We start from the raw sequence: 16009 nt of genomic DNA on the forward strand, positions 1-16009 counted from the left end.
TTTGCAATATGAATGGTTACACAAACACCCCCCAAAAACAGAAGGAAATTAACAAAACAAAAAAAACTGAATCCAGCATCACACCCTGCAGTTTTAACGTAGTAGATTTTCATCACAAGACAATTTATCTATGATATACAATATCGCGATGTCCGCCAATGTGTAAAAAAAAAGGAAAAAAAAGGAGTTAAATGGGCAAAATAAAATCTTTATGACAGTAAAAAAAAAAAAAAATATATATATATATATATATATATATATATATATATGGTGGAAAACACAGACAAGACTGAAAAAGCAGTTTCTGCTCTTGCACCCCTCTTTAAAATAAACTGCTGTACTTTAAGCCAAAAGAACTGTTTTGTTTGATAGAACAATATGTCTATATGCTGCCATAGCAGAATCATGGCGCATTAAGCCCCCGAACTATTTTGAATTTGTCTGTTTTACCCTGAAAACCCCCGTTTACAGACGTCGCGCAACCGCTTTTGTATCAACCCAGCCATAAAATGAAAGTCATTAATTATATTTATAATTCAAAATGTCTGTCGTTTTTAGCTTAGAGTCATTAATTGATCTCCACATAATTAGTCTCATATTTTGTTTAAAAAAAAAAAAAAACTTTAAAAAATGATTCACTCACATATTTTAAAATTTTAAACAAATTATGTCACAATGAAAAAAATGGCGTCTGTAAAAGGCACAGATAATTTACCTTATAACTATCGCTTAATTGAATTTTTTATGTTTCTGTCGCATTTTTTCCGACATGTTAGATGAAAAATAATCGATCCAAGCAAAGAAAAATTGAAAAAAAAAAAAACGTTTAAAAAGGTAAATATATGAAAAAGAAAATCTTGACCACTCTTTGATGTCTGCTATTTCTGCATCGCGCCCCTTGTTATATTATCAAGTTTCACCCATAAAATCCCCCCCAAAAATCCAGCTGTGGCCATTCACAGCTGTATCTTGACACTCAATGATACATGCTACATGGAGTTTTTGGATCGAAACAAGTTAAAAACGCGATAATATCTCGTTAAAGTCATGGCGTCTGTAATTCTGCTCTCGCGTGCTCTCATCTCCAGATAGGGTTTTGCTGCCATATATACTGTATATATATACTGTATACGTATATATGTATAGCTTAATCAATTAGTCTGATAAATGTCGCTTTTTTCAATTACCTTAACAATCTCACTTGAAGTTGACTTAGACATGTTGTTCGTAAGTAACAATGAAGACAGAATGGATGTTTAGCTCCTTTAAAAATATATAATATTTTATTACAGCTCCTAACTTAACTGTAGTTTACATCTGTACTGTTTTACAACTTTTTTTAACAAGTTTTTTTAATAAAGGTTCTGGGTATAAAACATAAACAGAATTTCTCAGTACAAAAGTTAGACAAAGGTCCTGCTCATTCAAAAAAAAAAAAAAAAAAAAAAAGTGCAGCTGATTGACATTTTTTTTCTTGTTTGCAAAGCACTGATATAAATTATATATATGGATTTATGAACAACTGTTAAGTTGTTCATAAATACAATCCAAATCCAATTTCAAAGCACACTCTCGTTTGACAATTTACAGTTTGAATGGGACTTTGAGTGACTTTGAGTTGTCATATGAATTGTTATGTGTGTGGTTTCTTTATAAAAACAAATGAGACAACTTTACGATCTAACAATAACTCACGTGCTAATAAGCTTCTCCAAAACACAATCCAAACAGACACTTAAGACACTGATTAGCATAATCGCTAACTAACTTAACGCGCCGTGCTAAGTAGTAACATCTCATCAACAAAGAATACAAACAATACAAGGGGCCGTTTACATGGCGACTCTCCGGGAATACGAAAAATTTCAAATTTGCATTTGCGTCTCCATTCGAAAAATGTCGCATATCCGCATGAAAACGATGTAGTATTCATGGAAGGCCCTAGGGGGCAGTGCAGATTTACAGGGCGACAGAGAATGATGCACTTTGACCCCACCAAGCTCCCTCAGCCCGGAAAAAAATATTCCCGCCCACTCGAAGCAATGGCATTTTTATTTAGTTCAAAAAGGCACAAAAATTGACACATTCAAAATATTTTATTTAAAAATATTATTAAAACAGTAAATTAAAGCCGACATTCCGCCATATTTGCTGTTTTTAATGTTTAGTAGCACCGCTGCGCACGCCCAATGTGATGTGTACGAGTGCTGACGTTAACGGCGCGGTCTCGCGCCGCGGAAGCCTTTGATATGCATGCCGAGGAAGCCCCCCTCAATCCCCCGCAATCAGACTCTTCCACTTTGGAGGCAGGATTCATAATTTTTCGTCTTCGCCTTCAGTCTTTGCCGACATCATATGCACGCGAGGCGAGTCCGCTACTCAGTCATTGCGTCTTTGTGTCGCAGAGTCGCCATGTAAACTGCCCCTAAAAGAGGTTTCATTTATTCACCTCTGATGGAGACATAGTGGATCTAACACCACACACGACTCAAGACAATCTAACTCTCATGTAAATATTATTGATTCAGCAACTACACCTGATTGGAGCAGTGAACTCTCTCTCTCTTGCTCTAATCACTGGCACGCATGCAGCCTCACATTATACACAAATAATGCTCATAATGCTCATAGCTGCCGGCATAAATTGATAATCAAATTTGTTGGCAACAACTTTCCTGGTAACAATTTAAAGGTGTAAGTTAAAAAAAAATTGGCGTGGGAGTAATTTTGACAGGGGATTCGTTGTGACGGCACCCCCTGTCGGCTCGCACATATGCGGCAAATTCGCTGCTCAACATGTAGGTGCGCCACTACATATGGCCAACCTAATACAGATTACCTGCAAACTGCCAGGAGCCCAGAGTGCATCCTATGGGCTTTTCTAGGTACTTTATTATTGCAGCCGACTGCCCCACTTTCGCTATTCGTCAGGTGTCAGCTGTGTGGAAATTGTCTCCATACGACGAGGCTGAGGTCAAACGTTGTAATCTTGACCCAAAAACTACAACCCGCTTGTGTTGTCCTGCAAGCTGATTCAGAGACCTTGCGCCAGGGAATGTATACTCTGCTTGAAATGAGTGTCTCAGTGGATTTGTAATAGTGTTGGATGACTTTGTTTATCCTGAGGAAATATAAGACCATTCCACACACACGCTTCATGCATTCGTCTCCACTGAACACACAAATGCAGCCAGTCAGGTGTTTCATGTGTGTGTCCTTCTGTTTGTACGTCAAGGGCAATCAGTAGAAGGAGTGCCCATGTATGGCTCTTCCTCTGATCTAGACAAAAGCACACACACCCAAACAAAGCTTATCTCCTACAGTCAAAGTCACAATTTATCTGGCTTCCTCAAGTGCATCACCATACAGCCACATGAAGCACACACACCAATAACAGCATGAATGGAGATCCCACAAACGAGAGAAATCCCATCTGACCTCTGTCCAAGGACACAGACACAAACAGCATGGTGGTGCTGGCTAGCCAAAGAGAGGGGGAGGAGGAGGCGCATGTCCACTGTCATGCGAGGGGTGAGGAGAGAGAGAAGGGTGGCTCCAGAGATGAACAAAGTGAGCACGCAGGGCGGGGTGCAGTGTGACTGACGATAAGTGACAGATAAGGGCTTGTGGAAGAAGAAACTAAGGATGCTAAACTAAAGGAAGATGACAGGTCAATGGAGGGAATCTGACTCTTGGAAAGTAGTAGGATTGATTAAACTGTGGAATTAGAAATGGAATGGAGATCCAACGCATAAAACAATGAGGACACTGACAGACAGTGAAAAGCGTTCATGGATAAAGAAGAGAGGTGAGCAAAAAGATGGGAAAAAAATGAGAGCTAAAGAGAACAGAGGCCCTTAATCAAACTCTGGCTGGCTGAGTTTGAATGCCAGCCACCAGACCTCAGCCAATGAAGAGACTTTGTTCTCATTCCACACCAAGCAAAGCAGTGTCAAGGAATGGCAAAACAGAGTTATCCATAAAATGTTTGCTCACTGGCTTGTGCTCTGCTGAATTCTACTTGGCTGAGCACGCGACAAGGGGAATGCTGTGCTGTTTGATCCACACGCTACATGAGCCAAACACTCTCCAGGGAACGTCCTGCTGATGTGGAACCCTCACAAGTATTAATGAATCTAACTGCAGAGAACAAGCCCGATTGGAACCAATGACTATCGATATGACATGTGGACACATAAAACTAAAGTAGTTTTATTATATTTTCACAATCAGAAGTTTACTTAATGGCCATTTCTTCACCTCAATAAATTACTCTGTATACCTCTGTTGAATACAGTGATGTTGTTCCACAAAGTAGGAGCAGGTTATAGAAAATTGATTTTTTAATTTATTGTGTATTTTAGTAGTACATAAGTGTAATAGCTTGGTCTCTAGCATGCCTGCCCACCCAAGGGTGAAATTAAATAACCAAGTAAATCTTTCATTATGTGGTTGTTTCTGAGAATGTGTCTGTGAGTGAGCCTTTATGCACTTCTGTTTCAGTGTTCCAAAACTGGGGATTATTAACAAAATCATCAACCCCACACCGGGTTTGTCAGCCAGTGACATTGACAACCCACAGTGGTCAAAGTTCCACAGCCAAAATATCACTTTTAAGTCCAATTTTCTTTTGTTGTGCAAGAAACAGCTCAAGGATGCACTGGGACGCATCATCAGTGATGTATCCTGGGGTCACTGGGTGTTTTGTGTCTCGCAGTATCATACACCCATGCCAAGGCTACCTAGCCGGGGTTGATCAAGCACCGACTTGCGTCCCAGCGGCAGTCCACAGGTCAGCGCTCTTTAATCAGAGTCACCGGGCGGCCTTTTCTGCGGCCTCACTTGCGGATCTAATGGCCCTCTTCTTTGCCACTCCTATGATTCCCAAGCAGCTCAGGACATGCACAGCGAGAGTCCTGCAAAGCCTCTACAGCTGACTTCTATGGGCTCATAGAAGGTCCTCCAGCCTCTCTCCCTACATTCCTCCACCAGTTCCTGGTACTTCGCCCGTTTTCTCTCGTTGGCTTCCTCAATCCCACGGCACCGTTAACACCAGAATGATTAGGTGTTTTGTCGTCTCAGAGGGGATGATCATGTCTGGGCAAAGAGATGTTGTTGTGATGTATTAGTGGAATCTCAGCTGCTTTCCTAGGTCGACCTGCAGCTGCCAGTCAGATGCCGTGTGTACACATTGTTACACACTGGCATGCATGGGGTTTCTCTCCAGTTTAAATGAAGGAAACTGCCTTCTTTGGTATATGCTGGTGCTTGTTGGAGCTGATGGCTGTGACTACACTCTCTGCAATAGCCCTGAGGACCTGGTCATGGCACTACTGATAACGACCTTCAGCCAGGGCCTATGGACAGCAGCTGAGTAGATGTTCCAATGAGCCTCCAACAGAGCAAAGCAGGCAGGAGGGTGTTTCACTCTTTCCACAGACATGGAGCTTCGCTGGGCTTGGCAGGGCGTCGCTTGCACCAGCAAACGCACCCAATGGAAGTCTTCCTGGAGAATGCTCGACCAGGAAATCTTGCGCTGTAGTGCGCTCTCCGATTTTGTCCATGCTCCCTGCTGACGCAGTCCCACTGCCCTGCTCGCTTGCACTTCCTCCACGCCTGCCTGACTTCTTCCTCAGTTTGGTGTCTCTCCCTGCTGCTTTGTCTCAGACGTGACTCTGCCACCTCCACTGCTGTCCCAGCCTTCCACTTCCTCCCTGTCCTCACATTGATGCCGGCTGACGACACCTTGCAGTCCCTGGAGTCCCTGTACTGTAGGGCTTGGAATGACAGTTCCTGAGATTGCAAACCAGAACTGGTGGATCACTTTCCCCCTCCTCAGCAGCATGTATTTTGACTTTGTGGGCTTGAAACTCATTCTTGCCCAGGTCATGAGTTTCTACAGCCCTTGTATGTTCCACCTGCACCCTGGAACCGATGTTGTTGTGACAGTCAGGTCAACCGTATGGGCTCTTAAGGGTGGCTGTCTTACATCTGACTTGGTCAGAGGCCCTCTGCATTCCACCTCAGCTGACTTAACCACCATGTTCATGGCTAAAGTGAAGAGAATAACAGAGATCACTCACTGTGTTCAAAAGGAAAAGGTTAACTTCTTCTACGGAGCACTGGAGCCGGTCACTGCGCTTGTCCTCGATGAGTTGCATTGTAAAACCGAAGGGATTGGGAATGAAGACTGCTTTCTTCCTTGCTCCCTCTCGTCCCCTTCTCCTGTTCCACTCTGCTCTGCAAAGGGTCATAAGCTTCTTCCGCAGGGTGTTTGTCAGCTCTGCTAAAGGTTGCGTCTCCTCATCAGTAGCAGTTTTGTATTGCTTCCTGAGGGGCGAAGCTCTTGACTCAGCTGATGTATCCCGGTGGCTCTACGATTCATTGTGTAGGAAGTGAGCCTGGTCTGTCCTTTTTCTACCTGCCCGAATCGGTTGGAGGCATAGCTGAGGATGATGGTGATCATTGTCTGGAGTCGACTGTCAGCATCTCCTTTTGCTGTTGTTTGGATTATGTTGGACATGTCCTCATCAAACTGCATCCACTAATTCTGCTTGTTGGCTCGAGGCCACTTGATCCGCTGCTGTGGTTTTACTCTGTTGGGATTGGGAGTCTGAGGCAGATGGAGGGACTCGGCTCTGGGGGTTGCCACCTGGCTGGGCTCCTCCTGCGTCTCACCAGGTGCTGGACCTGTGCCTCATTCTCTCGCTCCAAACATTTAATTTGGGCCAAAAGGATTTTCAGGCCATGTTGGTTCTTGCACAGCCTTCCACAAATGCATGTCACAAGCATCGTCTTTTGTTTGCCAGTGCAGTACTTTAAATAGGAGTGGGAACCTCTTGGTACCTCACGATACGATACGATTTGCCATACAAAGCTCACGATAACTATGATCTGACGGTATGGCAATACAACGATTATCGATACATTGGTCAGGAAATCATTCTAGGATTTTCTGAAAAACAAGGTTCTGCTGTGAATTGGAATGAGTTTACCACTAGTAGATGTCCAATCCATTTGAACTGGGAAGGTGGCAGCGAATGAACATTCGTTCATTCGCTGCCATCCCTCCCACTTCAAACCGATTGAACGTCTTTGGCCGTTAGTGGCAGCCAATGCCAGGCAATGAGATAATCTTGGGCCATTTAAGATCATTTACCTATTGATTTTCAGTTAGTTCCTGTTGATTTTGGGGTATTTTATTGGTCACTTCCAGTTTATTTTGAGTTACAGAACAGGACATGACCTGGGAATCACCCAAATGAATATGCAGTGAGTCAAACTCAACAGGAAATGACCTGTAAATGCCCTAAAATGAACAGCAAGTGACCTGTAAATGCCCAGAAAATCGGACCGAATGACTGTCCCAGTCTAAATGGATTGGGTGTCAAGCACCGTCAATGGCAGCCTTAGAGTTAACTGAGACACCCAATATGGTGTAAGATTTTGGTAGGAACTTGATGGTTCCTTTTTTCTTTTTTAAAAACAAACATTGACACCTTTTCAAACTATATATTGATTCTCGACAGGAGCATATTGATAACCTATTGTGATACAAAGTATCACAATATATCACCATTTCGATATTTTGTCACATCCCTAACTTTAAGCACATAAACTTTACCAGAATATCTTGGGTGTGTTTTTATAACGTGAGTGCAAACACCTGCGGAAAACCTCAACAACCAGAGTGACAACATGCAAACTCCACAAAGGAAGGCTGGAACTGTTGAATTTTGTTAGTTTGAGTTGCACATTACAAAGTTATTTATGGACAGTTTTGTTGCTATGAATGAAACAAAGGTAGCGTAGTTTATTTCATTACCTGACAGAAACCAGCAAGGATGCAATTAATTCAGGGCCAATTGCTGCTTAAACACATTGTCACAGCAAAGGAGAAAATAAAACAGGAAGAGAGCTTGTATATTGCCCAGATTGGTACTAAGTGAGTGGAGTGAGGTTTTCCAGGCTTGAGAAGTTAACGATACTCCCCTAATGGGTTGTTAATATTAGGCTGCTTGCCCATATTTGTCAACAAGAATCAATGGAGTATTTTATTTCCCCTGGCATGTGAGAAAATGTATACGATTATATTTATGCTGCTCACAACTTCAGGTCCTGCTGATTTTTGTTAATACAGGAAAATTAATGCTGATTTCCAAAGAGAATTGTAGGAAATGATTTTCTTGGCATTCATATACTGTCCTGCATGCAATGTCAAAATTCATTCAACTGAAAATTAAATATAAGTTTCCATATGTGCAGTATCTGCTTTAACAAGCCCAGCATTACAATGATATAAAATGAAATTTCCCAGTGGTTTTAAGCATGAACAAGCAGAATAAACTAATTAATGTCCTCAGTGAAGACTTCACGGCTGGCCTCCTACCAGTTTTAATCCTTTAATTGATGCAGGAGGGCTGCCTGAGGTGCTCAGGTCTTGATTGAAAAGTCAGACCGAGTGACAGAGATGGAATTAATCTCCCCCCCAATGACTGCGAGTCTGTTTTTAGGACCTGAAGACATCATCAACATGTTTGTGTTTATTTCCCATTAAAGTAACTCAGTTCAAATGTGATTTTTGTTTTAATGTTCTGCTTTGGCATTTAAGATTACACACAGTGACATTTTTATGAAGGTATTTTTGTGAAAACATAATTTCCAAATCAGATCCAAACGCTAGTCAATCCCCATCACTCACTGCTGTTTGCCTCTGCACTGAGGCATCTATGAAATGACTTCGACAGCTGTGACAGTCATAATGTAGAGTTGAAATAGTTCCCCTCACAGCCATTTCTTTGCATCTCATTGCGCAAGAAAATGGCTGTGAAATGCACATTCATGCATACTGCTGGTGAATTATGGGGCTCTTTTTTGGGGGGGATTTCATCTCTAAAATGGCCATCAGGCTGCCGTTTAACAGAGAAGAGATGTGAATTTGCTTTGATGAAGACATCACACGTGTTTTGAGTGTGGGTGTGTGTGTGTTTCCCTTGCTGTCTTTCCTCAGTGTCTTCTATCTTTCTATCTCTACGTCAGACTTTTTAATAGACTTGTACAGTCCTCTGCCATGGTGAGATAAAGACAAATGTAATACATGATTTAGTACTGGATGCAGACCAAGGATGAAATTGGCTGCTAGATGCCTTAGGTGAGACATGCAGTCAGGTGCAGATGGGGTCTGGGGGATTTGTTTCTTTTTTCATCATCAGAAGTTAGATTCTTGACATTTTTGGCAAGTTTAAAGCTTTGGATTCCTTGGCGTGTTGAGGATGTTGCTGAGGGACCGCATAATTGTTGATTGGCTCTTTCCAAGCCTTGAAAGACAGATGCAAAGGGAAAAGGAATAGAAATCAGATTTTGACTATTTTAATTTATTGGCAAAGCCTGAAACTACAACTACTACTGCTGCCTCAGAGTTGTCCTTTTCACAGAAACAAGCTACAGTAGGATTCCACTAATGTTTCCCTGTAGGACTACTCTACTTTACTTTTGGCACCATTTCCAGTTGCAGAAAGTTAAAGTTCCCGAAGTTAATGTTCCCAACAGTGACTTGCGGTTAGGTTCATATCGGATGAGGCATAGCTATTTCAGACAGATTTACTGTACAAATATAACAGTTTATATCCGCATACGCTTCACACACATACTGGAACATAAGCAATGTTATTTTCAAAGGAAGAGTATTAGCCATTAAAATTTATTTATATTTTAAAAGGCGACTCATTTAAGTCCTAAGTGTAGTGAAGTGATGTATTCATTTACATACTTCAATATTTTAAACACAAAAACATTCAACGCAAGAATGACAACCATTCTAGTTTAAAATGTTTTTAATTTGAATTCTGTAATATTTGCTTCATAGTTGGATTTCATTTTAGTTTCAAGGAAAAATGTTGTACAGTAGTACCTCGACATACGATCGCTTCGACGTCTTTTCGACATCCGACGTAAAATTTGACTCGCCATTTGTTTCTACATTCGATGACATGCTCTATATACGACGATCTATGACAGCACCGCAGTTTCTTTGTTTTCTCGCAAGACGGACGCATGGCAGATTTTTTTGCGAGAGGAATCAACATGGGTTCCATCAATGCTGGTGCAAGTGGTGAAAAAAAGTTAATGCTTACCGTTAACAATGACATGAAGATAGATAAGATAGAAAAATATGAGCGTTGGGTGCACATCCGTGATATGGCTCGCTCAACAGTACAGCCGTAGACAGTCTATAGCGGTCCTCCTCAGTTCGCCAGTCTTTACAAGTTAAGGTCGCAATTATTATTGTGGTAACATCGCCAAAGAAATCGCCAGCTTCGTCAGGTTTCTAATCATTTATTCCATCAACTCGCACAGCAAGTAAACAAGGTGACAAGGTGAAACTGAAACTAAAAAGGCTCACTCTATCAAGACAGCCACGCGATGCATTCAGGTAAACCACGCAAACACATTCGCCAATTTAGAATCCGGTTTGTTACATTATTACAGGTGTTATTATTATTATTGCTATTATTATTCTGATTTTTATTCATGAAGTATTTGTTTTGCTCTTTTTAATTGATACAGTGGTACCTCTACATACGATCGCTTCGACACACGAACTTTTCGACATCCGATGTAAAATTTGACTCGCCATTTGTTTCTACATCCGACGACATGCTCGAAATACGACGACAATGGCAGCACCGCAGACGAATGCATGGCGGATTTTCTTGTGTGACAAATCAACACAGGTTTCAGAAAAGGTTGGTACAGGTGGTGAAACAAGGAAAAAGTTGACGCTTACCTTCTAAATGAAGATGCAAATGACAGAAAAATATGAGCGTAGGGTGGGCATCTGTGAAATGGCTCAACAATACATCTCCACGGTCCTCCTCCGACCATCGTTCGCCAGTCTTTATAAGTTAAGCTGACAATTCTTATTGTGGTAACATCTCCAGAGAAATCGCCAGCTTCGCCACGTTTTCATCATTTCTTTCACAACTTATTCAACACAAAACGCCTGCTGTCTGCCGCAATTGACGATGTTCTCAAGAAAGCATTGAAAGCGAAAGTAAACTTTCACCCGCTCCCCTCCCTCTTTGTCACGTCAGCGCCGCGGTGCCTTCAGGTACAGAAAAAAACGTCCGCCTTATTAGAACCCGTTTCGTTACACTATTACAGGAATTATTATTATTATTATATTATTAATCCGATTTTTATTTATTATTTATTTGTTTTGCTATATGTAATTGCCATTTGTAATAGTACCAGCAGTATTTTTTAAGGATTTAGTGCAGGTTTTTGGGCTGTGGAACGAATTAATGGAATTATAATGTATTCCTATGGGAAAATCCTGCTCGACATACGACCATTTCGACTTACAAACAAGCTCCTGGAACGGATTAACTTCGTATGTAGAGGTACCACTGTATTTGCAATCGTAACGTCAATATTTATTGTTATTGTGTATGTTTTCGGGCTGTGGAATGAATTAACGGAATTATAATGTATTCTTATGGAAAAAACCTGCTCGACATATGGCCATTTCGACTTACAAACAAGGTCCTGAAACAAATTTACTTCGTATGTAGAGGTACCACTGCATTGATATTTGATAACTATGTATTAAAGATCAGCTGAAGAGCTTTTTGGATTTCAGTTTAATTTTATGAATATAAACTTTGAACGAGTTCGTCAAAACAACGATGTCATTTTTAAGGCGTAACTGCGAGTATAATTTGCGTTCTTTTAGTTTTTTTTCACTCCGTTAATAGTCCCTTCCTAAACCCGGAAGTGTGATGTAACTACCAGAAGGGAACAGAAGACATGGCGGACTTTATCAACAGCAAGCATAGCAGCAGCAGCAGCGATATCAGTGCTATTTCCACCGAAAGTAGCCATTCAGGATTGCTCTTTCGCGACGCTAACGATGGCAAGGGCTCCCAGGAAAGATGATCTACAATTCATCCCTGCATGTTTGAACCTGAGGCGTCAGATGACGATTTACTCGGCATAGCAGACGTTGGTGATGAGGCCGATTGACAGCTCAACAAGAAAGCCCGCCCATCTCATCAGACCATAGGACATGGTTCCAGTAATCCATGTGCTGTTGACATGTCTTCAGCAAACTGTTTGCTGGCTTTCTTGTGTACCGTCTTCAGAAGAGGCTTCCTCCTGGGGTGACAGCCATGCACACCAATTTGATGATGAGTGTGGCGTATGGTATGAGCACTAACAGGCTGACCCCCCACCTCTTCAATCTCTGCAGCTTTGCTGACAGCACTCCTGTAACGAGTCACATGACATTTTGGAGGGAAAATGACAAGCAGTACTCAATTTGGATATTTAGGGATGTACGTAGTTCCCCTGCGGTGTACTCACTTTTGTTGCCATTTAATATTAATGGCTATATTTTGAGTTATTTTGAGGGGGAAATAAATTAACTCTATTATATAAGCTGCACACAGACTACTTTTCATTGTTTCAAAGTGTCATTTTGTCAGTGTTGTCTCAGGAAAAGATATACTTAAATATCTGCAGAAATGTGAGGGGTGTACTCACTTTTGTGATACATTGTAATACAATTTAACCGGGTAAAAGGCTCAAGAACGAAATCCAAAAAGCTCTTCAGATGCCCTTTAAACAGCAATCTTTTACTTTTCTCCTTTCAGGTTTGAGTTTCTCTTAGTAGAAATTACTTTCAGAAAGTCTACCTTCATCAATCGTACGCCGAACGAACGTTTTAAAGCTTTTTTAATGATAGGGATTATCTTTGTTCGTATGCTGTTGCTACTTGCACCCTCTGTTGTAATGCAGTAATTTTAGCGTTGATTGGCGTAAGTTAACTGTGCTACCTTCTTTTTTTCTTTTTTCGGAACATCGCACAGTCTGTGTTGAGGCTGGCTACTCGCCACACTTTCTATTTCACCCTTGTAGCCTATTTGTGTTTGAGCAGATATGCAAATTCTGCAATTTTAAATGATAAAAATGGACTTTATTAGATTTTCATGGAGCATCTGTTTGGCTTTTAGAAGGAAAATGTGGGCGCGAGGAGGCGAGGTTTTTCATGGAGGCTTTTTGCCCGGAACAAGTGTGACATTTCACCACAACCTTCATCTTATCACCGTCCCATACTACACACATGTGATGGAGGGCATATACATCACCAGACAGCCGGGATAATGAGTCAGAGTTATTCTGGGGCTTATGGAGTTACACTGCCAAAAAGGGGACAGGAAGAGTTGAAGGGGGAAGGTTGTGTTTGTTTATGTGATCTGAAAAAAATTTGAAAGAGTCACCACCAGCTGCATGGAAAGGAATGTTTGGTGAATTAAAGGCTTACTTGAATAGCAAAGATTTTACTGTTCATTCTGAACGGACATGGATGTTAGCCTGACATTAACCTCAGTTGGCTACAGTATCATGAAGGTTGTTGTTTTTTTGTTTTTTTTGGTGTGTGTTTGTTTTATGAATAAATGGATACAGTGGGGCAAATAAGTATTTAGTCAACCACTAATTGTGCAAGTTCTCCCACTTGAAAATATTAGAAAGACCTGTAATTGTCAACATGGGTAAACGTCAACCATGAGAGACAGAATGTGGAAAACAAACAGAAAATCACATTGTTTGATTTTTAAAGAATTTATTTGCAAATCCTGGTGGAAAATAAGTATTTGGTCAATACCAAAAGTTCATCTCAATACTTTGTTATGTACCCTTTGTTGGCAATAACAGAAGCCAAACGTTTTCTGTAACTCTTCAGAAGCTTTTCACACACTGGTGCTGGTATTTTGGCCCATTCCTCCATGCAGATCTCCTCTAGAGCAGTGATGTTTTGGGGCTGTCGCTCGGCAACACGGACTTTCAACTCCCTCCACAGATTATCTATGGGGTTGAGATCTGGAGACTGGCTAGGCCCCTCCAGGACCTTGAAATGCTTCTTATGAAGCCACTCCTTTGTTGCCCTGGCTGTGTGTTTGGGATCATTGTCATGCTGAAAGACCCAGCCTTGTCTCATCTTCAATGCCCTTGCTGATGGAAGGGGATTTTCACTCAAAATCTCTCGATACATGGCCCCATTCATTCTTTCCTTTACATAGATCAGTCGTCCTGGTCCCTTTGCAGAAAAACAGCCCCAAAGCGTGATGTTTCCACCCCCATGCTTCACAGTGGGTATGGTGTTCTTCGGATGCAATTCAGTATTCTTTCTCCTCCAAACACGAGAACCCGTGTATCTACCAAAAAGTTCTATTTTACTTTCATCTGACCATAACACATTCTCCCAGTGCTCTTCTGGATCATCCAAATGCTCTCTAGCGAACTGCAGACAGGCCTGGACGTGTACTTTCTTCAGCAGGGGTACACGTCTGACAGTGCAGGATTTGAGTCCCTGGCGGCGCATTGTGTTACTGATAGTAGCCTTTGTTACTGTGGTCCCAGCTCTCTGTCGGTCATTCACTAGGTCCCCCCGTGTGGTTCTGGGATTTTTGCTCACCGTTCTTGTTATCATTTGACGCCACGGGGTGAGATCTTGCATGGACCCCCAGATAAAGCGAGATTATCAGTGATCTTGTATGTCTTCCATTTTCTAATAATTGCTCCCACAGTTGATTTCTTTACACCAAGCGTTTTACCTATTGCAGATTCAGTCTTCCCAGCCAGGTGCAGGTCTACAATTTTGTCTGGGGTGTCCTTCGACAGCTCTTTGGTCTTGGTCATAGTGGAGTTTGGAGTGTAACTGACTAAAGTTGTGGACAGGTGTCTTTTGTACCGATAATCAGTTAAAACAGGTGCCATTAATACAGGTAATGAGTGGAGCCTCGTTAGACCTCGTTATAAGAAGGTAGACCTCTTTGACAGCCAGAAATCTTGCTTGTTTGTAGGTGACCAAATACTTATTTTCCACTCTAATTTGGAAATAAATTCTCTAAAAATCAAACAATGTGATTTTCTGTTTTTTTCACATTCTGTCTCTCATGGTTGAGGTTTACCCATGTTGGCAATTACAGGCCTCTCTAGTCTTTTCAAGTAGGAGAACTTGCACAATTGGTGGTTGACTAAATACTTATTTGCCCCACTGTACATACATGTGAAAACCAGAGCCCAGTCAATTACAGTCAGTCAATCAGAACAGTGTTTCACGTATTGTTTAACACTTCACACTCTCTCATCGGGTTACTAACAGCATTGGTATGGTACACTACCATTGATTAATCGACAGGATTGTCAATCCCCCGTGACAATGGGAAAGGGAGGATGAAGACGTTATCTTCGCTCAAACAATGCTATTCTAATCATTAATGACCGATTGCTGTATTTCCTATATTGTTCTTTATTTACCGTGTGACATTGATTTTACCTGTTCCATAATGTAGTAGTGTGCTGAGCTCAAGTGAACCTATTAATGCATAGTGCTGTGAACCCTGGTTGAATTGACGGTTTGTTTTAAATCGGGATAAGCGGATGGACATCAATTGTTTTTAGACTTAGCTTTCCCCTCAGTAGTTACAACCAAAAGCCCTCAAGCGATACCAGAAGCAGTCAGGGCTAATATAGCGCTGTCAAATCCCCTCTGCTCCATTGATCAATCACCATTAAATTTGCAACAGTGGAGCTTTCTCACAAAAATTCCTAGATTCATTTACTTACCAAGGCCAGAGCATTGTCTTGGTTTGCACCTCAATCAAAGTATTGACTAACAGGGGCGTTACCGGGGGGGGGGGGGGGGGGGGGTGCAGGGGTCCACCCACGGACATGCTCTGCCCACCCAAAGAAAACTGGGCACCGCAGATGGTATCCCATTCATATAGTACTGATGTGTTCTAAGTTTTAACCTGTGCGCTGTTATCTCCTCTTTCACCTTAAAAAAAAAAAAAAAAAAAAAAAAAAAAAATGAAATGTAGGTTTTGTTCCTAGGGGGCGCTACACACATTTACGCATATTTTTATTGTTTATTTTATTTTGTTTACATTTTATCAAAGTTTTCACCAGTGTTCACCTGGCTGTTGAGGTTGGTGAGTTTTGAAGC

General features: G+C 41.5%; 1 protein-coding gene across 3 annotated transcripts in view; it reads left to right on the forward strand.

The window, feature by feature from the left end:
• The window catches only part of doc2g (double C2-like domains, gamma), a 131916-nt gene that overhangs the window by 76546 nt on the left and 39361 nt on the right, over positions 1-16009 (forward strand). The window lies entirely within an intron of this gene.

This window comes from Corythoichthys intestinalis, chromosome 8 (assembly GCF_030265065.1).
Source record: "Corythoichthys intestinalis isolate RoL2023-P3 chromosome 8, ASM3026506v1, whole genome shotgun sequence".
Lineage (NCBI taxonomy): Eukaryota > Metazoa > Chordata > Actinopteri > Syngnathiformes > Syngnathidae > Corythoichthys > Corythoichthys intestinalis.